Source organism: Furipterus horrens, unplaced genomic scaffold (assembly GCF_987537825.1).
Source record: "Furipterus horrens unplaced genomic scaffold, mFurHor1.1.pri manual_scaffold_1, whole genome shotgun sequence".
In the NCBI taxonomy this organism is placed as follows: domain Eukaryota; kingdom Metazoa; phylum Chordata; class Mammalia; order Chiroptera; family Furipteridae; genus Furipterus; species Furipterus horrens.
The window spans coordinates 161,927,371-161,955,177 of NW_028327171.1; the positions used below are offsets into that span (position 1 = coordinate 161,927,371).

The 27,807-nt window shown below is 39.0% G+C and overlaps 1 long non-coding RNA gene across 1 annotated transcript in view; it reads left to right on the top strand.

Moving 5' to 3' along the window:
* Positions 1-1,374: 1,374 nt before the first annotated feature.
* The window catches only part of LOC150022156 (uncharacterized), a 122,417-nt gene continuing 95,984 nt past the window's right edge, over positions 1,375-27,807 (top strand). The window contains exon 1 of the long non-coding RNA XR_016511785.1: positions 1,375-1,717. This is a non-coding gene — a long non-coding RNA (uncharacterized LOC150022156). The remainder of the gene's footprint in view (positions 1,718-27,807) is intronic.

Below are 27,807 nucleotides of genomic sequence, written 5' to 3' on the forward strand. Positions count from 1 at the left end.
TAACATCGTTTTCATGCCTTTAATGTAATAGGATGAATGCAAGAAATTCCAGATACTTAAAACTACCTGTTCGCCCAGTGAAGATGCTCTAATTAACGTGCCTTGTGACATTCCTCCCCATTGAGAAACACCCAATGACTGAATATTCAACTTCCCATTTAGCTCCTTACATCACGAAGACAGTTTACACAGCCTTCATTTTACTAACTCGTTACATCCTATCCAAGGCATTGAACTCCACTTGCCAAGGGCACACAGGAAGCCAAACCCTCTCAAATGTGCTGCATTTGCTTCGGTCTTTTCCATATTCACCTATCTTCTAAATTTGGTGCCATCTGTTGTACCATCATCTCTGGTTAAATCTTATTAAAATTCCTTGCCCACAGCACACTGCTGCTGCAATCACACCCGCCCCGCTACTTCTCTGGGCTCTGCTGCAGTATTCCGTAAGAGCCTGCTATTTTAACTAATTCCCAAACCAGGACACAGTGTGAGAGTCTAAAACAGAATCAGCGCTCTCCGGTTTCTACTTTTACTAGGAAAGTGAATAACCATTCACATAGAAACTGGGATGGATTATGCCTCCAAGTCATCTAAATGCAGCACAATTTGAATCAGTGCAGTTAACCCAGTATCATTCAGTGCTAGGATCAAATAGCGCTCTTACTGCAGTATTCATCTTGTTACTAAGTGGGCTGGATTTATTGTTTGCTGAAGTCACTTAACTGCCAGGTTATGCAGGCTCTGTTCTCACATTATCACAATCACAACAGAAGACACATAGAGGAAAACATCTAGCTCATTTACAAGGGAGGCAAATTGGTAATCAGACAAGAGCAATGTAACAGCTAAGAACTGCAGTAAATCTCTTCAAACTAATAGCCACATCTAATAATCTCCTCTGCAACACTGCTGAGCAAATGGATTGTATTCAGAGTTTAAACAATCAAATCAACATTCATTCCTATTCCCTGATGATTAGAGATGATGCCTGATAAGCAGACCCTAATTTATGATTTATTTTCTCCTTAAATGTCTAAAGCTAAGATTGCTAGAACATTTATTACGCTTATTCAAGCATGCTGACAGAACTAGAATCTCTCAGTAATTTCTTCCTGCACCTCTCGGCATGGCTGACAGGCATCTGCCAAGACTATAGCACATAAACTACTGAATCATGCAAAAATATTTACCCCCAAAAGATGTAGTACAAGCTCAGCTTCCTCCAGCTTCCATAGCCCCTGAAGTGTTAATCTGAAGGTAACAGTTCCATGAGTTTTCACAGGCCAGCAGTGTGTCTCCTACACTTGACCTAGACAGCCTTACATAAGAAGCATCGGGACTGGGGAGCTCGCTGAATGTCATCACCAGCAAGAGTAAGGAGTATTGGCAGCAGCAGCCAGGCGGGCAGGCTGGGAGTTTGCATGAAAATATGAAATCTTTCTTGTGTTTCTCTTTTGAAATGTTTTGGAAGGAGAGTTAAGAATAGTTCAGAAACTGGTCTCATTCTTTTTGTGGGAAGAATGACCAGAAGCATAAAAGCAAAATCTTCCAGCAAGTGCAAGACCCCGCTTTCAGTGTTTGCAGTAAACCAAGCAGAATGAATTGCTGTCTGTAAAGTACTGTGCCATGACACCTAAAATGAAGGGAATGGTAATACAAAGTAATGACTCAAAGGCTGCCACCGAGAGCTTTTGTCTACCTTTAACTCATTGTGGTGAGTAGAGGGGAATGAATATATGTGTATGTAATGAAAGTAATAGTTGGAAGTTGTTTTGCAGGATGATAACTAAAAGAGTGCAAAGAGTGTTCATGTTCTTTAAACATCTTGCTGCAAGCCAAATGAGAACATTTTAATCTTGTATATCAAATTCAGAATCGGGTGGGTTAAACTGGCTCTGATAATGTATTTCAATTTGGGATATTTTCATGAAAGCGATAAGAAAACCAGGTACCTCTCTGTGGTGGTTTGCAGATAACTGTCAGGTGTGTTAATTAATTAAACTTCTCTTGTCAACAACAAAAAGGAAGATCTGAATTTCAGCATTCAGATTTGGCATATAATAAATCTTTTGTTAGAGTTTGAAAGCAATATCTTAGAATGGGGCAAGAGCATTACTGTGCATTTGAAATAAGCTTTGTTAGACTCACTTCTGAGTTTTTTCTGGAGGGGTATTAAAAACAAAAATGAATTAAAAACAATATACTGTCTCCATCTAATTCCCATTCAGTTATCTCAAATGTGTGCAATACATGTCCTTGAAAGTTAGGAATACTAAAACCAGTCCTATATACTGATGCTGGGTACAGTGGTGTCTGGTATTATTAATACAAAATGTATTATATTAATTAATTATATATAAAATTGTAGTTTGCTTAGGGGATGTGGGCTGACATAATTCCTAAGACCACAGAAATAGAGACGAAGCCATGCATCCTTTAAAAATAATCTTAATGTGCTGGTCTTAGCTGGGAAACTTGTCTACTAAAGCATCACACCAATTAGAGCAGGGGAATAAGAATTTTATGTCCACAAAACAACACAGTGATCTAATTTCACCTCCTGATTTAACCCATAAGGAAACTGAGGTGGAAAAGGAGTTAAATGGTGTGCCTAAGGGGAAGAAGAGGAAGAGGTAGGTGTAAAGTGCTTTTCCTGATTCATAGTATTTTGCCTAAGGGACTCCAGTGAAAATTGTCCTTGGATACTAGTGTAAAGGTATGATTTTTTTTTTAAATCATAGAAATGGCAGAAAACAAAGTGGAGTAGCACCAGTCTTTTTAGCAGTAGCCTGATTTTGGGAAAACAAGTTCTGTAGTGAATAGAATGAGAAACTTTATTCTAATTATTTCTTACAACTAATACACATATCAGTGCAACATTGAATTAAATTTTCAAATTATAAAAGTGTTCTGAATATTAAGCAATGGAAACCACTCTAGTGGTTAAGATCCTTTTATTTTGTTAAGGTCACTTATGGTGGCTTGGCTTTTGCATCTCTTCCATGAAATTAACAGCTCATAGGAAGAATGGAACTGGAAAATAGAATGTTTTTAAAAAGACTTTTTTTCTTGTTACCTTTGAGTAAACTGAGTGCCTTGTAGTCAGGTATTTGCTTTCTCCCTTGCGTCCGTGCCCCCACCACGGTGCTTATTGGGTCCCAAATAAATGTTGGCTGAATGAACAAATAGAGGGGTGAAATGTATCCATAATAATCCATTTATGGGAGCTGCATATGTTATTGCCTAGTGGTGTTCTTTGGAGGGGTCATTTTAAGAAATGTAAAAAAATAATTTATGAGTATATCAGTTTAATTGTCAAAGTAAATGAATGCTTTCGAAATACTTGTTAGCAAACTGTTCTTATAAAAAAAAATCTAGTATTTTTCTTACAATTTAATTGGGTCAACTTGGTATAACTTTGACAGCTCGTAAGATTAATCCAACTTTCACTAGGTTAATCAAATAGAGGTTTTTTTTTTTCAAGTGACATTGAGTCAAGTCAATTGACATCAAGGTCAAGTAACATTAAGATAGGACTTCACAGTCCCGGCAAACCCATAGTCCTCAGGGACCTCTGCTCACTTTCCTTCTTCTTAGCCATCCTTTGTGTGTGGTTTTTATCCTCTAATTTGTTGCCTTGTGGTCTCAAAATGGCTGCCTCCTCTTTAGCATCCTGAATACATTCCAGGTAGGAGAACGGAAAGTATAAAAGGCAAAAGTCAAGTGTCAGTGAATCAGCTCTTTCTCCAACAGCTTTCCCAGATCACCCAGAAACTTTGACTTCTGTCTTATGGGTGAACTATGAAAAATGCCATCACTTCTGCAGGGGAGTCTGGAATAATTGTACTTTTAGTTGATCCTACTTTCATCCCCAATAAAGTTGCTTTTTAAGGCAAGGGAGTTTGCTCCCCCAATATCCATTCTCTCTCATCATATAGTTTTGGTAGTTCTGGTAAATTCTAAAGCACTCAAGGTGATCATTTATTTTAAACTGATTTATCTTCCAAAAGAAGGAAAGGTTTCTCATTTTATATCTGGGTCTTCTATGGAAAAAATTATCCTACTTTTGCAATAGAAAGTTACTTGGTTAACAATGGGTTTATACCCACCCTGTAGTCCAATGGATGGAAGGAAAAAGCTGTAGATCAACTTCTGGGATGAAAAGGAAAAATAATCCCATGTGCCATTTTATCCCATATTCACTCCCCAAATAAGGTTGTCTAAAGTAGTTTTCTTTTTTTTTTTTTTTTCCTGAAAAGATTCTGACATTGGAAGGATAAATGAACACTGAATTAAAACTCTAATCTTTAAAATTTCTGCAATTACTAAGTAAAATGGTGTCTCACTAATTTTGAAAAGAGATTTTTACTTTTTCTGCCAGTTACCTTGCTAGAATTAGCTAGACTGAAAAAAAATTTGTGGCTCCTTCTGCTGGACCATGGAGGGTTTTATAAGAAACACAATTAGTTTGCAAGATTGCCTTTCTAAAGCTGTTTTTCATTTTGGGACAAGGAACAATACTGACATTAAAAAAAATATTTGTTAATTAATTTATTTATAGAGAGAGGGGAAGGGAGGGAGAAGCATCAATGTGTGGTTGCCTCTCTTGCGTCCCCAACCGGGCACCTGGCCTGCAACCCAGGCTTGTGCTCTGACTGGGAATCGAAGCAGCAACCCTTTGGTTTACAGGCCAGCACTCAATTTACTGAGCCACACTAGCCAGGGCAATACTGACATTGTTTAAAGGACCTAAAACAAGATGGCTCCTTAAACCAAACTTTTACTTTAAACTTATAGAGAGTTCCTGGGCAAACTTCAGTAGAAGCTCTCTAAATCTAAAGGGGGAAAAATGGCATTCCTAGTTTCTATTAAACTCAACTTTTATATGGAAGATAGTTGACTTCTGAACTCAACTCACAGTCACTTTGACATAACCTATTTAAAAAAAACTGAATATTGTGCTAGTCTCTATATGGAGTATGGTCGTCGTCGGCAGCCGTCCGTCTCGAGAGACGATGGTGTAACTTCTTAAGAGTCTATCTGCACCGCCGAGAATGGCTGTGCAGTCCAATTCGGGAGTGACACGGTATCTGTCTCCTCCCGTGTTGAATCGACATCTTGCGATGAAGCTACAGAGCCTGGGCAGGGTGATATGGAGGGTCTGCTGTTGCCCATGCAGCAGACCCACCCTCTCTTCGCAGCTGAAGGGTCCAAGGGAAAGACGGAGTCAATACAGCTTGGCTTCAGGTGCGCCGCAGGAGTTGCCGGTGTTGACTACAACGTCAAACCGCCTTAGGGACTCTGGCTCCGGATTTTCTGTCGGGGTTTACTCCCTTAGCCTTTCCCCTGAAGAGGTATGCCGCAAGGCAGCGGAGGTTTTTTGGAGTCAGAGTTTTCCTTCTCTGATGGAGTATGGTATACTTATAGAAAAAATAGAGAAAATTATTTGCAGAAAAGCAGATAATATCCAGCTGAACAGAAGACAACAACAAAAAAGATATTTAGTAGCTGACAGGTGTGAATTTTATAATTCATAAACTCAAGGGAGAACAGAACTGCAACTTTCTTCATTTTCCTATAAATTAATTTCTATTTTAATGTCCCATTTTTGTCTAATGGCAGATAACTTAACTACTTCTAGGTCAGCTTAATCTCTTTAGATTTTTTTTTTTTTTTTTTTTTTTTTTTTTTTAGTTATCTTAGGTTTAACTCTGTAAAGCATGAGATTTTGATTTTTGTCTTTTGTATTAACTAGATTGACTCTACCAGTACACCCAAAAGTCTTGGTGGCTTAGCACAATGAAATTGTATTTCTTGCTCTTGCAAATGTCTATCTGGCAGTTCCCGGCTGGAAGGTGGCCTTCCATGTGATCACTCATGAATTCTGGATCTTTCTGTCTTGTGGCTTCTCTTGATTCTAGGTACTGAGAGGCAGCCAACAGATGGAAAAAGAGGTCATAAAGAATTACACCTACACCTGGCTGCTGTGGCTCGGTGGATTGAGCCGTCAGCCTGCGAGCCAAGTGTCGTGGTTCAATTCCCAGTCAGGGCACATGACTAGGTTGCACATCAGGTCCCCAGTTGGGGGCGCGAGTGAGAGGCAACCACACAGTGATGTTTCTCTCCCTCTCTTTCTCCTTTAACCTCTCTCTAAAAACAAATAAGTAAACAAACAAATAAATTATTTTAAAAAAAAAAGAATTATGCCTACTCCATAGCCCAGAAGTGACACATGTGAACTGGCTTTTATTTCAATGGAGATAAATAGTCACACAGCTCCACTTAGATGCAAGGGAAGGTTGAGGAATGTTGTCCCTAGCTGAGCAGTTACTTCCCAGAAGGGAGCCTAAGTTATTGTAGTCACCAAGTTCTCTGCCTATCAGCAAATCAAGCAGTCAGCAAACATTTATGGTTTGCTACCCTTTACGGCTTCTGCAAAGTCCTCAGGCATTTGTAGTCAGAATCCAAATCAAGCTGTTGTATCGGAACCTCGCTTTAGAAATGCTGCCTTCAAGTGGCAAGTCTTGGCTTCCTCAGACATTTTGAACATGAAAATCTGAGAGTGAGTAGAGCTCTAAACCAGCAGAGCTCCCTTTCCTTAAGGCCGGAGTTCTCCTGGAGATAGAGAATTAAGACTATAGATTCTGAAGCAGACCCATTTGTTTGTTTTTTTTGCCTCATCTCTTTCTTACCACTTCCACTCCCCTCCCCAAACCCTGACTTTTCAGTTGGATAAAGACTTGAGAAAATTAGATAACTTGCCTGAGGCCACATAGCTCATTATCCCTAGGGCTTGACCTACATACAGGGCTTTTTGACTAGGGTCAACTAAATGAAAATTCAATTATAATAGTCAATAAACAGCCCAGATTAGCTGGATTAAGAAGTTTAAAATGTATTCAATTTAGTAGAATTTCTGAACATGTTCTTCATAGTGACATTATTTATGCTGAGTTATCCTCTTCTTAAACCCTTTATAAGTAAAGAAATTAATGAGAATGTTGGGCTAGTGACAGATAAATGTTAATCATAATCTATATTTGTATGAATGTGTTTAATACTTTACAAAGCACATTCATATACCTGCTCCCCTAGAGCAGTGATTTCCAACCTTTTCATCTCATGGTACATGTAAACTAATTACTAAAATTTTGTAGTGCACCAAAAAATACATTTTTTACCAATCTGACAAAAAATAAAAAGGTATAATTTTGATTTCTTCACACTGAGTGGCTATTGTTGTGTTGGCTGTTGTCATTATTTTTTTATTTGACAATTTAAGGGTAAAGAGGTCATTGCCCCTGACTAAAAAGTCAGGTGTTGCGTATTTTAAAAATTCTTGCAGTAAACCAGGGTGCCACCGCATGCCATTTGAAAATCCCTGCCCTAGAGACCTGTATCCTACCAAATCCACACAAGGTCTATGAGAAAGTTGCTTACTTAATTCCACGCCTCTATCAGGAGGGAGCCAGGATACATCCCAGATCATGGAATTCTGCATGCAGCGCTGTTTACTGCAGCACATCACATGGTAGGATTCCACTAATCAAGTGCAGGGCCACATGGATGTGCAGTGGAAAATGTGAGTATGAAGTGTCCAATCCTAACCCTGAGCCTGCCACTGAGAATCTCCGTTACCACTCAGGGCTCCATCTGGATCTCTGGCAGAGAAGCTTGGGATTTCAGAGATGGGCTCAGACTTCTGGAATACAGTGAGGCACAGATCTTCAGAAACGCCAAGTCCTGTTACTGTTCTGACTAACAATTAGTCCCCAGATGATTTTTATTTTGGGGAAGAAAATCTCAGAAGTGATTAGTCAACTAGTTGAACAGCTGCAAATGTCTTCTGATTTGAAAACATCGCCCTCTTCGCAGAGGACAGGCAATAGGGCTCCAAATGCAAGCACATTTCGCTTACACGAGGAACTACTCTGTCAGCAAGCTTAATTAGGTAGAAGACGTTTGCCTCTAATTCCAGTATTAAGGCACATTATAAATCAACAAATCATAGGACTTGGTAGCTGGAGGAAAGCCCAATTTTGCTATTGCATCACACAGCTACCTTGATAAATTTGACTTTGATTAGTGTTTTTATTTTTTAAGAAAAAATATTTCCAGAACACATGCCAACCCATATATTAACAGTTTGATATTTAAATTTTGAACCTTAATGAATTTTAGTCTAATAAACAATAATACTTGATATATACTGTGTTAAAAACATAAGCTATTTTATTTCAAAATAAATTTATTTTATAAAACAGATCAGAGTAAATATTGCCTATAAAAAAAAATACCACATCTTGATTAAATTCTCTCTGTAATCAGAGAAACTTTTGGAGAGGAAAAATGGTAACGATATGCCTCCCTCATAGGACTATCAGAAACCTAGTGGGAAAATTTATGGCAGCCACTGGTCTTGTGACCAGTGGTCAATCATATTCATTCTATCTTTCTTGTTTCCCTGACATAGAGATGGAAATTTTGATCCCTGGTCAGCCAAAGAAAGACTGTTTTTTAAATCCTTACCCAGGGTATTCTACTATTGACTTTAGAGAGAGGGAGGGAGAGAGAATGGAAGAGAGAGAAACATTGATATGAGAGAGAAACATTGATTGATTGCCTCCCATATGTGTTTGAATCAGGAATTGTTTGTGCCCTGAGCAGGAATTGAACCAGCAACCTTTCTGCTACTGGACAGAGCTCCAACCAACTGAGCCACACTGACCAGGGCAGAATTTCTTTTTAAAAGATTTCTTTTTATTCTTAATTCTCTAACAAAAGAAGGCTGAAAGTGTCTCTTCTTCACAGAGAACGCTCACTTTCAGCATGTGTGCTAACCAATGAATCACTGAATTTTTAAAGTATTCTTACTTCTGAAGTACTTAGCCATTGGTGTGTATTCACACTAGCTATTAACAAGGATTCAGTCCTTTAGCAATGTTTACGGTCTGGGGAATATTTGATAATATTACACTGTGCGATCAGATCAGTGTTAAGTGTTGGAAAGATTAAGTACATTGGAATGCAAAAGAAAACAAGATAGCTTCTTCCTCTGGTGGTCTGAGATACCTTCTTGGGGAAAGTGGGCTTTGGATACAGAGGTGGAGGTGGGGCTGTCACAGGGAAGAACAGAAAGACAGTAGAGTTGTTAACCCTCCTTGAAGGAAAAAGGGATGGAGAGGAATATTCCAGAAAGAAGGAATAGGACGCTTTATCTGAAGCAGAGGGTTTGCGCATTATCGTGATTAATCATGGGGACAGTTGCCAAGCTTTTGTCATATTCTCCAAGGGAATTCATCAAGGCCCATTGCTTATTAATTTCTGTTAATGCATTTCATTTAGTATTTTTAATGAAAGAAGATACTCTTTTTCCAAAGAAGTGAAGGCAATAAGGTAAAGTTTATTCGAGGAATAATTTAGGTGTGATATTTAAAAATGAAGCAATGTCACTGCCCCAAGCAAATTACAACTCTAATTTTAGTAGTGTTTGCAGTGTCCTTGGAATTTCTAAATATATGACTTCACATTTTTATTTAGTACTTATCAATTTATAGCATTTTATCACCCTATATTTATTATCTATCAAGTAATATGAAACAAGGAAGTGTAGCCCTATGGCATAGGTTTTGATTTGGAATAAAACAACTCAGTTTATAGTCCTACTTATACCATTAAATACTCTTTTCTTGTTGACCTTGAATATATTACCCATCTGTGAATATGTGTAATCATGTACAAAATAAGTGAGACTACACTTAAGTACATTTTGACTCCTTAAAGTTTTATAATTGTGGACTTCCGGCCAAGATGGAGGCTTAGACGGACACGCTAGGTCTCCCTCTACAACTAGAGAGGAATACAACTACTTCAAAACAAAGGATAACTAGAAATTCCAGAAAATAAAACTACACGGAAGCCCAACATATGAAGTTATAAACCAGCGGTGCCATTTGGGCAGGTAAGAGTTGAAGAGGGCAGCGCTGTTTGCGGTCGCACCTGAGACAGCGGCGGGGCGGCGAGGAATCCCGGCTGCAGTCAAGCCCCTGGAAGTGCGCGACCCCAGCGCTGGGGAAAGCAGCCACCGCATCGCCTTGAACAGTGAGGCCCAGGGGGGCGGGAGGACGGATCCCGGTCTCCTAGCTGAATAACTGTGTGAATCCATCTTGGACCCCCGCCCCCAAAGAAAACACCACAGGGCTGCGAAATAGGTCGCGGACAGGCGCCGGTCGCGGAATTATGACGCGTACACAGGCACTGCCCCCTACAGCCGGCCCAAGGAAACAAAACGCATCTGTCAAAATGAGGCAGACAACTATAGAAATCCCGGTGGCACAGCTCACCAGGCAACAGATAGAGAACCTGACAGATGAACAGATAAGAAACCTGTCAGAGGCTCAGTTCTGGGCCATTGTTATCAGGTGGCTTACAGAATTCACAAAAGAGCAGGAAAAAGATAAGAAAGAAGTGAAAAACATTCATAACGAAAGGAACAAAACCACATACGAGACAGATGGTGAGGAAAAAAAATCCAGAGTTCATTTCAACGAACTGGAATATGGAGAAGGAACAAGCAGTCAACCAATGCAGCGAGAGGAAATGGGAAGCAACAATGAGAGGATCAGAAACCTCTGGGACAGCTATAAAAGGCCCAACATAAGAATCATTGGTTTGCCAGAGAGTGAGGAAGATGAACTAGAACTTGAAAAATTGAGTGAAAATATAATAAAGGAGAACTTCCCAGACTTGGGGAAGGGAATAGACTTGCAGGTCCAGGAAGCAAGGAGAGTTCCCAAGAGACTGGACCCAGGGAGAACCACTCCAAGACACATTATAATCAAAATGTCAAAAATTAAAGATAAAGAGAGAATCTTAAAAGCAGCAAGAGAGAAGAAAAGAATTATGTACAAAGGGGTCCCAATTAGACTATCAGCTGACTTCTCAAGGGAGACCCTACAGGCAAGAAGGGACTGGCAAGAAATATTCAAAGTAATGAAAATCCAAAACCTACAACCACGAATACTCTATCCAGCGAAATTGTCATTCAGAATAGAAGGACAGAGAAAGTGTTTCCAGGACAAAATAAAACTGAAAGAGTTCATTAGATCCAAACCACTGTTATATGAGATGTTAAAGAGACTGGTTTAAAAAACAGAAGCTAGGGAGATGAAACAAAGGCAAACTAAACAGGCAACGAGAGTGGAAAAGGAACTGTGGGTACGGGAAGCATATTGGGGGGAGGTCAACAGGGAGGGGGAGTGGGGAGAGGGAGGGAGATGATATAGGAATTGGGGATCATGGTAGGAGGGAATGGAATAGACGGAGAGAGGTTGGGAGGAACTGTATGCACAACTAATGGACATAATCTAAAAGGGGGGGACAACTGGAGGGAGGGGGGCCACCGGGTGGAGGGGAGCAGAGGGAAGGGAAATTGGCACAAATGTAATATTTTAATCAATAAAACACATTAAATCTGAAAAAATAAAGTTTTATAATTGTATAATATATTTTCAAAAATAAGCCAAATCCTCTATTATTTTTATCTTTCTAAACATGACATTCATGATGGATGGGACCTGCACAGTTTAAATATTTTTTTTTGTTTTTTTTTACTTAGGTAGCAAAATGATTTTCCAAGGGCTACATAGTAGCTTTTGGCCCAGTTAAATCTTAATGTCAAAATCAACATCCTGCCCTGACTGGTGTGGCTCAGTGGATTTAGTGCCAGCCTGTGAACTGAAAGGCTCACCTGTTCAATTCCCAGTTAGGGCACATGCCTGAGTTGCAGGCCCAGTCCCCAGTTGAGGGCATGTAAGAGACAACCAACTGATGTTTCCCTTGGACATCAATATTTCTCTTCCTCTCTTTTCCCTCCTAACCCTCTGTCTAAAAATAAATAAGTAAAATCTAAAAAACCAAAAAATCAAAAATAACCTAAAGAAACTTAATGAGATAAATTATTTTTAAAGTATATTTTATGATTATGCTGTTATAGTTGTCCCAATTTCTTTTCCCTTTGCTCCCCTCCACCCATCACCCCCCTCCCTCCAGCAATTGCACCCCCATTAGTTCATGTCCCTGGGTTGTGCATATAAATTTCTTAGCTTCACCCTTTCCTACATTATTCTTAACTCCCCCCCTGTCTGTTATGTACCTACCAATTATGCTTATCAATTCCTGCACCATTTCCCCATTTCTTACTCTTCATGCTCCCTCCAAATGATCCCCATACCTATGATTCTGTTTCTGTTCTGGTTGTTTGCTTAGTTTGTCTTTATTTTTTAGACTCAGTCGTTGATAGTTGTGGGTTTGTTGTCATTTTAATGTTCATATTTTTGACCCTCTTTTCTTAAATACAGTATTCCCTCACTTATCATGGATATTACATTCTAGACCTCCCCGTGAAGTAGGAACCTTACACTTATTCTACACTCTTAAATCTACATAACTTTAACAACATACATATACAGTACCGTAAAATCCCATGATATAGTGAAAAATACACAAAAAATAATTAAATATAATATTTTTAAAAATCCTGCAATACAGTGAGGCTGCGATAAGTGAACCACGATATAGAGATGGACTACTGTATGTCTGTTTAACATTTCCTGGAATAATGGTTTGGTGATGATGAACTCCTTTAGCTTTACCTTGTCTGGTAAGCACTTCATCTGCCTTTCTACTCTAAATGATAGCTTTGCTGGATAGAGTAATCTTGGTTGAAGGTCCTTGTTTTCATCACTTTGAATATTTCTTGCCAGTCTCTTATTGCCTGCAATGATTCCTTTGAGAAATCAGCTGATAGTCTTATAGGAACCCCTTCATAGGTAACTCTCTGCTTTTCTCTTGCTGCCTTTAAGATTCTCTTTATCTTTAACCTTTGGTATTTTAATTATGATGTGCCTTGGTGTGGTCCTCTCTGGGTCAAGCTTATTTGGGACTCTCTGTGCTTCCTGGACTTTTATGTTTATTTCCTTCACCAAATTTGTGAAGTTTCCCTTCATTAATTTTTCACATAAGTTTTCAGTTTCTTGCTCTTCCTCTTCTCATTCTCGCACTCCTATGATCCAGATGTTGGCACATTTAAAATTGTCCCAGAGGTTCCTAAGCCTCTTTTCATTTTTGTTCAATTCTTGTTTCTTCATTCTGTACTGATTGACTGTTTATTTCTTCCTTATGTTCCAAATAATTAATTTGAACTCATTTCCTTCTTTTCACCATTGGTTTTGTGTGTATTTTCCTTCATTTCACTTAGCATAGCCTTCACTTCTTCCCTTCTGCATTTGCCATACTAAAGCATATCTGTCAAGTCTGTGAGCTTCATTGTTATCAGTGTTTTGAACTCTTCATATGTTAGGTTGGCTATCTCCTTTTCGCTTAGTTCTCCCACTGGAACCTTGATTACTTCCCTCTTTCAGGCCATACTTCTCTGCCTCCTCAACTTGGCAGGCTCCTGTGTTTGCCTTTGTGTCTTAGGCAGAGCTGTGGCACCTATTATGTTGTAAAGGATGGAGCCTTAGGTATTGGTCAGTCTGGGGCAACCCATTTCACCACATTGTGGCACTGTATATGGGGGAGGGAACAATGCCACTTGCTCAGCATTCTCCCCATTTCCAGGCACTTCTTCCACTTCTCATATGGGACTGGTGCCCCTCTAGCTGTTTCCCTGGTTGTGGTTCCCAGAATGCATGGATCTGCAGACATTCTAGGACCATGGGGGCCTGCTAAACAAATGGATTTTGCTGAGAGACTGTCAGTTTCCTTCTCTGCTCCAACTCCCACTGGTTTGAACAGTCAGAAACAATATGGCTTTATTTTTCCTGGTGCTGAAACCATGAGCTACGTGGTCTGGTCTGGTGCTGGGAGTGTCCCCAGGTGTCCCTCCCTACTTTTAAAAATGTATGACTGTACTTTCCACTGGCTGGCTACAGCCACTGCCACTGCTGCTGCCAGCCACCACACTGCTTCCTCTCCACCCTGGCTCCATCCCTCCTACCTGTCTAGGTGAGTATTTCTTCTTTATATCTTTGTTTGTTGGGCTTCCATGCAGCTCTATTTTTGGAACTTCTGGTTGTCTCCAGTTTTGAGGTAGTTGTATTCCTTCTTAGTTGTGGAGGGAGACGCAGTGTGTCTACCTACACCTCCATCTAGGTCAAAGTCCTGAGATAAATGATGATTTGAAAAGGAAGTCTTCTTTCTGCTTTTGGCTGGGGCTTACCAGGAGTCTTGAAATATGGTAATTTAACATTTATTACATCAAATCATGAGGCTTTTTAGTTCTAAAGTGTACCAACCCATACAATCACATTTGCCCTATCTTTTGATGACAGATAATAATACATTCATGCTTCACCATAAGAACTAGAGATGGGGTTGTGGCCCTCAGTATGAGTGTGTACTGTCTTCCAGGTTGAGGATATAGCCATAAGAGGCTAACAGCTGAGGGATGGTTACCCCACTCATGGATATAGCCAAACAGTTTCTCTGGTAACTTTATTGTCTGTCCCAAATTACCAGCAGGAAGACTGAATTTCCCCTCTCAGAGCCTATGTGTGTTAGAGAGAATATTTGCAAATACCTTGGAGCACAGCCCACTGATGCATCTCTATCACCAGAAACCATGAGCAGATATGTGTCTCAGAACCCCTGCAAGAAAGCCCACAATAGGCTTCTGCATAGTCACACTTTTTCACAGCGCTGAGAAACACTATCAGACATTTTTATAAGCCTGGGCCCCAAATGGGCATGTAATTCTAACTACACATAAATAAATTACATCAGTACTAATAGTACATATACTTTTTGTTGTGAGGTAATTTTGTCCTAAATGCCTATTGCTATACATTTTTAATTCCTTTCAGAATAAACGGGAGCTTTTCTTCATGAAGTAGTTACTGAAAGATGAAGCCCTTTTCTTCTGTGTTTCTATTTGATAAAAACAAATTTATACATTTTCTTTAAGGTTTGAAAACATAAGAGACCCTGTTTTTATTCCTCAAAGCAGATTTGAATATTCTAGTGTCACTTTTAATGTTTTAAAAAAAATATTTCTAAAGGTCAGTACATTATACAAAATAAAATAAGACTATGCTTATAAAAGCTATAATTAACCCTAAACCTACATTACACGTTCATTTAACTTAGCTATGACATAGTTTAAAAATTACAGTAAAAAAGAGTTAGGCAGATCTGGGCTAGATTCTAGCTCTATTAGTTAATAGCATTTGGACTTTTGGAAGTTGTTCAAATTTTCTGAGCCTCTGTTCTTATCTGTTAAATGCAGATAATAGTATGAAATTATAAGATAATGAGACAAGGTGTTTGGCACATCAAAGTTATTTAAAAAAATACTACTCTACTTCTTCTGTCTCCTAAATCAAGTTGAAAGTACAAAGTAGAAATATAATGAATGCTTCACTGAAAAAGAAAAATCAAGGCCTCATGATTTTTATCCTAGCGCTTCTGTTTTCCTCACTTTCTACGCTTCCCTGAGCAATCTTGATCTCTGTTGGTTACAGTTACCACCTTTATACTGATGGCCCCCATATTTCTTTTTTTTTTTTTTTTTTTTATTAAAGTGGTTTTTTTAAAAAGATTTTATTTTTTAAGAAATTTTATTTATTTTTATTTTTTTTTCAGATTTAATGTGTTTTATTGATTAAAATATTACATTTGTGCCAATTTCCCTTCCCTCTGCTCCCCTCCACCCGGTGGCCCCCCTCCCTCCAGTTGTCCCCCCCTTTTAGATTATGTCCATTAGTTGTGCATACAGTTCCTCCCAACCTCTCTCCGTCTATTCCATTCCCTCCTACCATGATCCCCAATTCCTATATCGTCTCCCTCCCTCTCCCCACTCCCCCTCCCTGTTGACCTCCCCCCAATATGCTTCCCGTACCCACAGTTCCTTTTCCACTCTCGTTGCCTGTTTAGTTTGCCTTTGTTTCATCTCCCTAGCTTCTGTTTTTTAAACCAGTCTCTTTAACATCTCATATAACAGTGGTTTGGATCTAATGAACTCTTTCAGTTTTATTTTGTCCTGGAAACACTTTCTCTGTCCTTCTATTCTGAATGACAATTTCGCTGGATAGAGTATTCGTGGTTGTAGGTTTTGGATTTTCATTACTTTGAATATTTCTTGCCAGTCCCTTCTTGCCTGTAGGGTCTCCCTTGAGAAGTCAGCTGATAGTCTAATTGGGACCCCTTTGTACATAATTCTTTTCTTCTCTCTTGCTGCTTTTAAGATTCTCTCTTTATCTTTAATTTTTGACATTTTGATTATAATGTGTCTTGGAGTGGTTCTCCCTGGGTCCAGTCTCTTGGGAACTCTCCTTGCTTCCTGGACCTGCAAGTCTATTCCCTTCCCCAAGTCTGGGAAGTTCTCCTTTATTATATTTTCACTCAATTTTTCAAGTTCTAGTTCATCTTCCTCACTCTCTGGCAAACCAATGATTCTTATGTTGGGCCTTTTATAGCTGTCCCAGAGGTTTCTGATCCTCTCATTGTTGCTTCCCATTTCCTCTCGCTGCATTGGTTGACTGCTTGTTCCTTCTCCATATTCCAGTTCGTTGAAATGAACTCTGGATTTTTTTTCCTCACCATCTGTCTCGTATGTGGTTTTGTTCCTTTCGTTATGAATGTTTTTCGCTTCTTTCTTATCTTTTTCCTGCTCTTTTGTGAATTCTGTAAGCCACCTGATAACAATGGCCCAGAACTGAGCCTCTGACAGGTTTCTTATCTGTTCATCTGTCAGGTTCTCTATCTGTTGCCTGGTGAGCTGTGCCACCGGGATTTCTATAGTTGTCTGCCTCATTTTGACAGATGCGTTTTGTTTCCTTGGGCCGGCTGTAAGGGGCAGTGCCTGTGTACGCGTCATAATTCCGCGACCGGCGCCTGTCTGCGACCTATTTCGCAGCCCTGTGGTGTTTTCTTTGGGGGCGGGGGTCCAAGATAGATTCACACAGTTATTCAGCTAGGAGACCGGGATCCGTCCTCCCGCCCCCCTGGGCCTCACTGTTCAAGGCGATGCGGTGGCTGCTTTCCCCAGCGCTGGGGTCGCGCACTTCCAGGGGCTTGACTGCAGCCGGGATTCCTCGCCGCCCCGCCGCTGTCTCAGGTGCGACCGCAAACAGCGCTGCCCTCTTTAACTCTTACCTGCCCAAATGGCACCGCTGGTTTATAACTTCATATGTTGGGCTTCCGTGTAGTTTTATTTTCTGGAATTTCTAGTTATCCTTTGTTTTGAAGTAGTTGTATTCCTCTCTAGTTGTAGAGGGAGACCTAGCGTGTCCGTCTAAGCCTCCATCTTGGCCGGAAGTCCCCCATATTTCTATTTCCAGTGCAAATCACTTTCCTGTGATCCAAACCCTTATAAGCTTTTTAATAATTTTCACACATGTGCTACTGCTAAACTCACTTTAACTCTACATTTCCAAAACTGAATTTAACATATCCTTCCTACCACTAAACAAATACAGTAATGATCAAACAAATGGTTTATCTTGCTTTGTTTCCCATCACAAATGCCCATGCTAGAAACTTGGGTTATACCTTAGACTCTTCTCTTTCTAACTTTTTCAAACCCAAACACCAAGTCCTGCCCTTTCTACTTCCTAAGTATCTTTCAACTCCATCTACAGCTCTGCATTCTTACTGTCACTGCACTACTTCAGGCCACCATCCTCTGTTGCCCAAAATTTTGCCACCATCTTTCAACTGGTATCCCTACTTCTAGTCTTGCTGCTTTCCAACCTTGCTCATATTATAGCCAGAAAGACCTTTCTAAATGTATATCAGATTGTGTCTCTTCCATGCTTAAAACCTTTATTTACCATTGTTCTTATATGGTTTACATGATGTACCCTTATCATGCTTTATTTACAATGGGTGCACCCTCTGGGCCCCACTGAAGGCTCAAGCATTTGTCTTATGTAGTGTTGCAGTCAATAACTCTCAATTATGTCCCTCTTTGGGACATTCAGTCAGCTGAAGAGAACCTATTGAGCAAAGTCACACACTTCCCAGGGCAGCCTGCATCCAATGACTGCTCCATTCAGAGGTATAAAATTCCATCCTTCTGATTCCAGTCAGAGACAACTCTGAAGGTCAATCCCAATTTCAGAGCTGGGATTGACTGAAGACTTTATTGAGACCATATTACAGCCCAGCTTCTCCTCTACGGACATAGAGAGAAGTGGGGCAGTAGACTGCATTCACGGCCACAAAAGAGTTGACATGGAAAGCTCTCCCCAGTAAACCCCCTGCATGAAAACTTCGACTTAAGTCTACTTCCCAGAGAACCCAACCTTGACAAAGGACTCTCCCATGAACAATTTAGCATTTCAGCCTCATACTGTGTGATTTCTTCCCTTTGTATGCTAACCTTTATCTAGTCTGACCTAATTCTGTTCTTCAAATATGTGAGGTCTGTCCAGAAAAAAGTCCAGCCATTGTTAATATAATGAGAATGGTTTCTGTGACATCATTGTTACCTGACAGCCAAGAAGAGTCAACCGGAATGCTCATGTGTGAACAACGATGACTTCATTTTACTAGTCAGTGAGGGGGTAGGCATAGACGCCGTTGAGTGAGCCTATGTGTTGTGTGGCTATCTCATTCAAAATGACTCTGAGCAAGTAGAGCAATGGATCCGCATCAAATTTTGCATTAAGTTTGAACATTCCTTTGTGGAAACTATTGGGATGATTCAGAAGGCTGCAGCTATGGGCAATTGGTGATTGCCAGCTTCATCAGGACAATGTGCCCCCTCATGTATCATGTTTCATTAAGAATTTTTTGGTGAAACATCACATCACCCAGGTGACTCAGGCTCCCTACAGCCCAGATTTGGCATTCTGCAACTTCTGGCTTTTCCCAAAACTAAAATCATCTTTGAAAGGGAAGAGATTTCAGACTGTCAATGAGATTCAGGAAAATATGACAGGGCAGCTGATGACAATTGGGAGAACTGTGTGAGGTCCCAAGGTGCCTACTTTGAAGGGGACTGAGGAGTCATTGTTCTATGTATAATGCTTTTTATATCTTGTATCTTCTTCAATAAATGTTTATTTTTTCATAGTACTTGGCTGGATACTTTCTCGATAGACCTCGTATAGTGCTCTACCTTTTGACCTTGGCACTTGTCCTTGCCTTTGAGATCTCTTCCTCATTCTTTTGGTATTTGCTTAAGTGTCACTTCTTTCAGGAAGCTTTTCTGATCTAGATTCTAGTTAAGTGCATTTTTTTTTGTGTTCTCCTGGTATCTTCTTTCATTACAGCACTCACCACTTCCACATCATATCGTTATAGCCCATGACCATGTCTAGTACATATTACTGACTGGCTATAGGTGAATAAAGGAATTATTCACCATTGTATCCTAGTACATATCTGTTTTTGGTTTATGCTAGCCTCTCAAAATATATTTGTGAATGACTCAAAGAATGAGTGAATGAACTTTATTTAAGACTGGATTTACAGTAGTTAGACTTAAGACTTTCAAGGAAGAGGAATTTACTTGTGTGTGTTTTTAATGAATGATAATATATATTTTGAATGAGAACTCTAGTTATCACTTAATATACTCATATGTGTGTTAATTCATTCAAATGAAGAGATTTAAAAAATTCCATAATGCATAGTCCTCCATAGGAATTGCTAAAAAATGCCAATTTGATTTTGCCAGGAATTTATATCTCAGTATATTAATATTATTCTAAAACATAACTCTTGCATAGATACCCAACTTTAATAGTTGTCAGAACTTATAGTTATACTCTTTTCCCTGCCATCTCCTCTCCTTCTGCTGTTCCCAACAATGGGCTCTCTGAGAAATAAAGAATAAAAATTGATAAAATCTTGTTAGGGTGGCTTTATTAAGAGACCCAAAAAATTAAATGGCCCAATAAAGATGTTCATATTAGTAAATTCCTATCCTCATGCTGTAAAATGGAAAAGGAGGAAATTTGATACACATGCCAACTGTTCTCCAAAACGACCATTACATGTTGGGTTTCCTCAAAGAAGAACAGGCTCTTGTACCTAACAGCAATCAGACTTTGAGGCATCAGATGCTCCCTTGGGAAATAGGGTAGGGCTCCTTCATTTCGCTACAAGGAGGACACTCCTCTTAGACTCGGGAAATTGTTCAGAGAAGGGGAAATCTATGTCAGTGTGGTTACTGAAAGCTCATCAAGTGGCTCAGGTATAACTCTGGCAGGTGGGATTTGGGGAAAAGATAACGTAACCAAGTTTATTCATCTCAAAGGGCTTCTCCAACCTTTGCTAAGACATAGTATATCCTTTTCTCTAGAAGAAAAATAAAATTATTTTAAGAATCACTTAGTAGGGGAAAAAGACTATTTACATATTTCTAAGAAGATATAGATGTATGTCTATATATATATTTATCTGAAAATTTAAAGCAAATTTACGCTTAGAGATTAAAATTTTTCTTACTTTTTTGTATAAAACATCTAAGTTTATTCAAAGAGAACACAAGAGACCTTTAGATTTTTAATCAAAAAATTCAAAAGTGGGTTGGCTTCAGGGCTAACTTGCTGGACTAACTTATATTCATGTCTTATTCCCTTGGCCACACATACCACAGAACAGCTGTTACTTGTACCTACTTTGTACGGGCTACCTCTGCTTGTTTGAGCCATGACAGCTGCAACTGACACAGGTGGTCAGAGGATGTTGAGGCCACTGCAAGGAGTCTCTGACTCTGTTCACCACATCTGGTCATACGAACCACTGTGCTACAAAAGTGGGCAGGGTATTACATTTCTACATGGTAGATGGAGAGAGGAAGGAGCCAGCAGGTATATTTTCTCTCCCTTCCCTCTTCTTATGGACAGATCCAAATCATGGTGCTATTAGATAACCTATCCAGACACATCCCACGTGTCTAAGTGACCAGTTATATCTCTTGGTGAAACAGGTCAGCTCCACAATGCACCACCCGAATTTACTCTTCCTTTTCCAGCTCAATCCCATTTCCTTCTCACTCACTCCTCTGTGATTGGCTCAGGTTCTTTTCTAGTCAATCTTGGCTAAGACTAGAGCATAATCCTTTAACTATTGCTTGATGAAATAATTATGAGGCCGTATAAATTCCAACCATATACCAACATTCCTAATTCCAGCTTAACACTTCAGGTTTTACTGTCATTAAGAAATCTGTAGTTAAAAGCAAGAGAAATATGAAGAAGGCTTAACTGAAAAGTAGGCACAGTGGTTTTCTTTAGTAAGTTTCTTAGAGATTTCTAGTTTCTATTTTCTTTCCTTTTTTGCGTATATTATTTTCAAGTTTTTTAAAGTACATGTATTTATGTATTTAAAGAACTACCTAAAAGCAAATAAAAATACTTTATAGTCTATTTTAAGTATTAAATTACTATCTGTTTTTCTAATCTACATTAAAGAATTATTCTACAAGGTTTTTGTTTTTTGTTTTCATTTTTATATCTCAAGTACCAAAGCAGAACTTATAGGTGCTCAACAAATGTTTAAATGAATAAGTGAATGTCTTGGAGGAAGCTTAGGAAATAGGTATTTCTCTCATTTCCGAAAGACCATTTTGTCTCTACATCTACATTACACTTGCCCTCCTTCATCTTTACCACCCTAATCCAAGTCCCCAACATCTCTTGCTTACTCTAGTGCAAAACCTTCCTAAATATTACTCTTGCCTCTACACTTGCCCTGTTTCTACTCCAGAAAGCAACCAGATGATCTTTTAAAAATGTAAATCATTAGCCCTGGCTGCTGTGGCTCAGTGGATTGAGCGTCGGCCTGTGAGCCAAGTGTCGCTGGTTCGATTCCCAATCAGGGCACATGACTAGGTTGCACGTCAGGTCCCTAGTTGGGGGCATGAGTGAGAGGCAACCACACGGTGATGTCTCTCTCCCTCTCTTTCTCCTTTCCCCTCTCTCTGAAAATAAATAAATAAACAAACAAACAAATAAATAATTAAAAAAAAGAAATTGCCTTAAATAAAAAAAATATATAAATCATTGATTGATGATAGCCATTCTGAAAGGTATGAGGTGATACCTCATTGTGGTTTTAATTTGCATTTCTCTGGTGATTATTGAGGTTGAGCACCTCTTCATGTGTCTATTGGCCATACTACTATAAAAAATAAGGAAATCTTATGTTTGTTATAGCATGGATGGACTTGGAGAGTATTATGCTAAGTGAATAAGCCATTTAGAGAAAGACAAATATCATATGATCTCACTTACATGTGTAATCTAATGAGCAAAAATAAACCAACAAACAAAGTAGACAGAGACTCATAGATACAGAGAACAGACTGACAACTATCAGAGGGGCTGGACATCAAAGGCCAGGCCAAAATGGTGAATCATTTAAGCAAAAAAACCCCAAAAACCAAAAAACCAAAAAACCTGATAGACACAGAGAACAGTATGGTGGTTACCAAAGGGAAAGGGAAGTAGGAGGGATAAAAGAGGGTATAGGGGGAATAAATGGTGCCAGAAGTCTTGACTTTGGATATAGAATTGTACACTTGAAACCTATATAATTTTATTAACCAATGTCATCACAATAAATTCAAAAAAACGTAAATCAAATTATGTCAGTCCATTGTTTAATGCATTCCAAAGAAAACTCTCAGCCTTTATCAAAGAACGCAAAGGCCTCCATGACCTGGCCCTGGTCTGTCTCAGACCTCATTTCCTACCATTTACACCAGCCTTCTTTTCCTCAAATAGCCCACGCTCAGCTTCCCCGTTAGTGCATTTGTCCACACTGTTCTTTTGTCTGGAATGCTCTGACTCTGGATCTTTAAATGACTTATTTTCTGGTCACTCCAGCTTTACATTATATGCACCTCCTCAGCAAGGAGTTTCTCTAGTGAATGAATCCAATTTAGCGCTCTCCTGCTCCTTCCCCACAGTCATTGCCTCTCATGTCATGTGACTTCCTTTCAAAATTTACCACTACTGGAAGTAACCTAGTTCATTTATTTGTTAAGCATTTCAAAACTTTTTTCAGATGCCCTACCCTCACCCCCCAACCTAGACTAACACACTGGAATGTACACTCATGTGAACGGGGTTCCTGCTGTTCCGTTCAGCACCTGGTGCATATCAGTCATGGAATAAACTTTTATCTCCATTGTTTAGGTTTGGTACTAGCATTCTGGAAGTTGCTTTTAAAGTTCTTCATTTAAGAAATGTTACTGATTTAACCTGAAGTTAGTGAAAGAAAAATAAGCTTATAAACTATTTATTTGATCAGAGTATGCCATCAAGGAACTTAAAAAATATTTTAAAATTAAATAAATTTGTTAATGGGTAAGATCTTTAGGAAGAACTAATTATTCACTGCTTGAAAATTGCATATTGAGTTACCATTTATTATCCTTTTTAAAAAGCATATTATAATGTCCCAGAATTTTAAAATATATTAGTGTTCCACATTTTTGTGGTTGATGTTTTCTATGTCTAACAGAAGTACATGAGTCTTCAAGTTGGATGATCCTAGTATTGCTTTTCTTTGGAGGAAATATTTGAGGTATTTCTTTGCAAAATATAAGATTGAGATTCCCCAAGGCAATTTCATCTAGTGAATTGCTCCACTGTGACCAAAAAGATGTTTTGTTCCCACTGCTGTTACCAGAAACTAGACATCATCAGGAAGACATCAAGAGGGACTGACAACTGAGGTAGAATGATGGCCTCAGCGTAATCTTGGCACCTTTGTAAGAAACAGGTTCCAGCTACCAGCTGACAAGTCAGAGGTTGCTGCCTTGAGAAAGCCCTTCCTGGAGTTAGAACTCAGGGCAGTAATCCCCTCAAAAGCTTTGGAAACTGCATTGAGATTTCAGTTTCTTCTACACTTATTTGCCCACCTTCCAACACAAGCATTTTATATACCCCCAAAAGTAATATTCAGTAGTAATATTAATAATTGTACACACACACACACACATATCCTAGTTCATTGCCCTGGGGATAAAAGAGCATTTTTCTTAGAAGAAAGGACTTTATTTTGTAAAAGATAGCCTGACCAAACTTCTTTATTTTCATAACATGCTTCCTTTATTTTCTTGTGTTAGAATATGCTCTGGCCCTGGATGGTGTGGCTCAGTGGATTGAGTGCCAGCCATGAACTGAAAGGTCATTGGTTCAAATTCCAGTCAGGGCACATGCCTGGGTTGCAGGCCAGGTCCCCAGTTAGGAATGTGTGAGAGGCAAATCAACTGATGTTTTTCTCCCTCTCTTCCTCCCTCCCTTCCCTGGTCTCTAAAAATAAATTTTAAAAAATCTTAAAAAAAAAGAAAAAAGAAAAAAAGAATGTGCTCTGTAGTCAGTAAAATTGCTATTCTCCACATTGGTTTAGTGTCTGTAGATAGAGTTAAAAACACTTTAATGTGCCCCTCTGTGCAATATTAATGCTTCCTAGCCATATTTAAATTGGGTTTAAGTGCTTCAATGTGTGCTGGTAGCAATATCCATGTTAAATAGTGATTGTGGGTCATGAATAATGGCACAGCAGTGTTTTTGCCTGAAATATCTGATGCTGTCTTTATAGAGGGGAACCAAGTACAACATACTGGTTATTTTCTGTGTGCATTGGATAAAATATTTAAATATAGTTGTTGGGAAGAAATAGCATTCAGGTCTCTGCTCTGTATTTTTATTTCTCTTTTATTTGTACTTCACTGTAATGCGAGCTTCACTTTGCAGAACACATCTCTTAAATTTTCTTTTATTCATGGCTAGCTGGTTGAAAGGAAAGGGCAGATATGACTCCATCTTTCCACCTAACCCTTAGAATGCCATAAAATGGAAACCTGCTGGTTTTCTTTTGTAGTCTCCTTAATCCAAGAAGTAAAATAACTGCACACATATTAGAACCCTCCTCAGTAAGATATTAACAAGTGTAAATATAATTTTAAGAAATTAAGCTCCAAATATTTAATCATGGATTAAAGAGTTCTTATCAGGTTAGTAGTAATGCCTGCTCTCTAACTGAAATACCACATTTACCCATGCAATTTGGACTGATTCATTGTTTTCTTTGTTCTTGTATTTATCAAAAATAATTGAGCTACTACTCACGGGTTCTTAACTTTGTTCCACATACTAAAAAAATAAAACGTTGATTTTTCTTGTCTCTACTTCTTTATGTTCCAGTCATCCTCCTTTCCTGTCTAGGTTTATTATATTCACTAGTATGTTACTATATCTTGCTCAGTTCTGAACAGCATGTGCAACCAGACTGAGACTAGCTCCCTTTATTCTGAAAGAATCTTATTTTCTCAATAACTTTTTTCTGTTTTAAGGAAGATGTGAGAGTTTTGGGGTCCACTGCTAAGCATAGAATAGTCAGAATCTTCTTAAAGAGTAAGCTTTGCACTTAGTATTTTTTAAGGTAATAGAAAGAGTTAAAAGTAACAAACATGAGAAACACATACTGTATATAAATTATTCTTTTAAAAATTTCATACAGTTAATTGTAGTTTATTTACTTCCAGGCTTTAGGTATTATTCTTTTTATGAAGTAAAATTAGTTGGTAAATGTTTTATAGATTTATGAGTCTATCCATCCAGATTCCTGGAGATGTCCAATGAAGAAGTGGGCAGCTTATCTCCCCCACTGCCTAGATGCTACAATTCTATGCAACCTAGATGCTACTTAGGCACTAGGAATCCAGGTCAGGTCCAGCATTGCTATATTTTGGTAATTTTTCCCTTTTCTCTTTTACCAAGAAATAATGAACTGTCTCACACAAATGTGAATTCAATGTGAATCTGTTGGAATCTTTACCAACATGACCTTAAGGACTATCCAAATAGACAGTGAGGTCTGAATCCTGGAAGAATCCGCACCTGGCAATCTGCCCACTCTCTGCATTCATAATTGACCTGGTTGTGCTTCCTGCCCCAAAGCTCATACGCATCCTCCGGGGCCAAGCCTCAGTGTAGTATTTCAATTTTAAATAACCTTTTTGCCCTATGCTCATTTAACCTACTTTATGTCTAAACTGATTAAAAAATTCATTCACCAGAATGAACCTTGATCTATGAAACCTCACAGTTATATTTATTGGACTGTAATGTACATCAGTCCTTCCAGTTGTTCTTTGTTTGATTCTTCTTTAGGTGAGAATGCCAGGATTCATTTTGGACAAGATTTATGGACCTCATTTTGGTGTAGTCAAGGTATCTTGCTCTCTGCTTGTCAAGAGGAAGAACAAGTGATTCAGGCTGAGCCAACTGGATTCTCTACCCCCCCCTGCCCCCTTAGATAGAACCTTAAGGAGAGAGTTAACACAAGGGTAGAAAAAGGGGTCAGAGACTATTCATTTGGGCACTGGCACTCTGATGGGTCCGCTGCGTTATGCCTTTAGAGTCTTATTCATTCCCCTCCACCCCGTCCTCTCCTTTAGCCTTCCCATGAACTTTGAACTACAAAATATCCTTATAATACACTATTTTATCCTTAAGTTAGCCATAATTGATTTTGTCGCTTTTAACCAAAGAATTTCAGCTGAAATGTGTTGCTTTCTTGAGTGTAAGTCTGAATTGCATCTATATTCCTTATGGATTTAATCAACATAATTTTTTCTTAATGTGCACCTTTGGGTAAGTTTTGACAGTTTTATACATGGTTTCAGAGAGGAATACAATACCAGTTTTCATTTTAGACCTAGTTAAAGAGAAGAGTAAATTAAAATATATTCTTGGTCATACAATCAGTATTTATTTTGGTGCCTATAAACAGTGTATTTCTATGTTTGATTAAGAGGGGGATAAAAAATAGTAAAAGTTCCATAGTTTCACACTAAAGGAAGATTTAATTTCATAGTCTAATAAGGTTATATTGGACACAACCTCAGAAAATCAAGCAGATGTAAGTCTTAAGTAAAAATAAGTAAAAATAAAACCACAATACAAAAAAATGTCATAAGGCAGTCACAGCAGTTATTGCCAAAAGAGGGACAGAGAAAACAAGTGCCATGATGTCAGAAGAAGGCAAGACTCCTGTATGTTAAGGTGATCTAATAAAGGTTCACAGCCTGGAGTTGATTAGGCTGAACTGGGCCAAGAAGGTTGTGTCCAGCAGAGCAGTGTTAATTTAAGGATATTCCCAAACTCTGCAAAACTGCCAAACCACAGGGGAGGACAGCTGTAGAGGATGCGTAATAAGAACATGCTCAAAACGGCCTCTGGCACACCTATACCTACTCCCTTTACATCTTCCAGTTCAGCTCTCCTATCAGCTTTCTGACTTTCTGTTTGCTCACATCGCCTGACTTGGAAGCGCAGTTGATCAAATCTCAGAGCTCTTGATTCTTCCACTTTGATCGCAGGTTGAAAATTGCCTTCTTCCTCCAGTATTGATTTTGGAGTGTCCTCTTGGTAATGCCCTTCTTTCAGCTGGCTCCTCTCCTGATGTAAACTGCCCTTTTGAGCAGCACCTCCTGGGTATATGCCAAGCTTCTCTCCTTTACCATCCCCAAAGGTTGTACTCAGATAATGGAGAGGATCTGGATAGACTGAGGGAAAGAGACTTCAGAGCGATGAAGTGCAGGAAAAATAACAAATGCAGAAAAGTGTCTGATTTCACTTAAGAAACTTCAGCAACATGGTGGAACAACAACAACAAAAACGAAAACCTGAGAAAAAAGGGAAGGTTGAACAGCTTCATTTTGTCTGCATCATCCCAAACCCCAGGCTGTTACAGCTGGGTCAGAGGTAACTCTCCAGCTAGAAAGAGCTCCCTGTCTCAGGAAAGGAGAGTGGGATGAATAATCAGTTTTCCTAG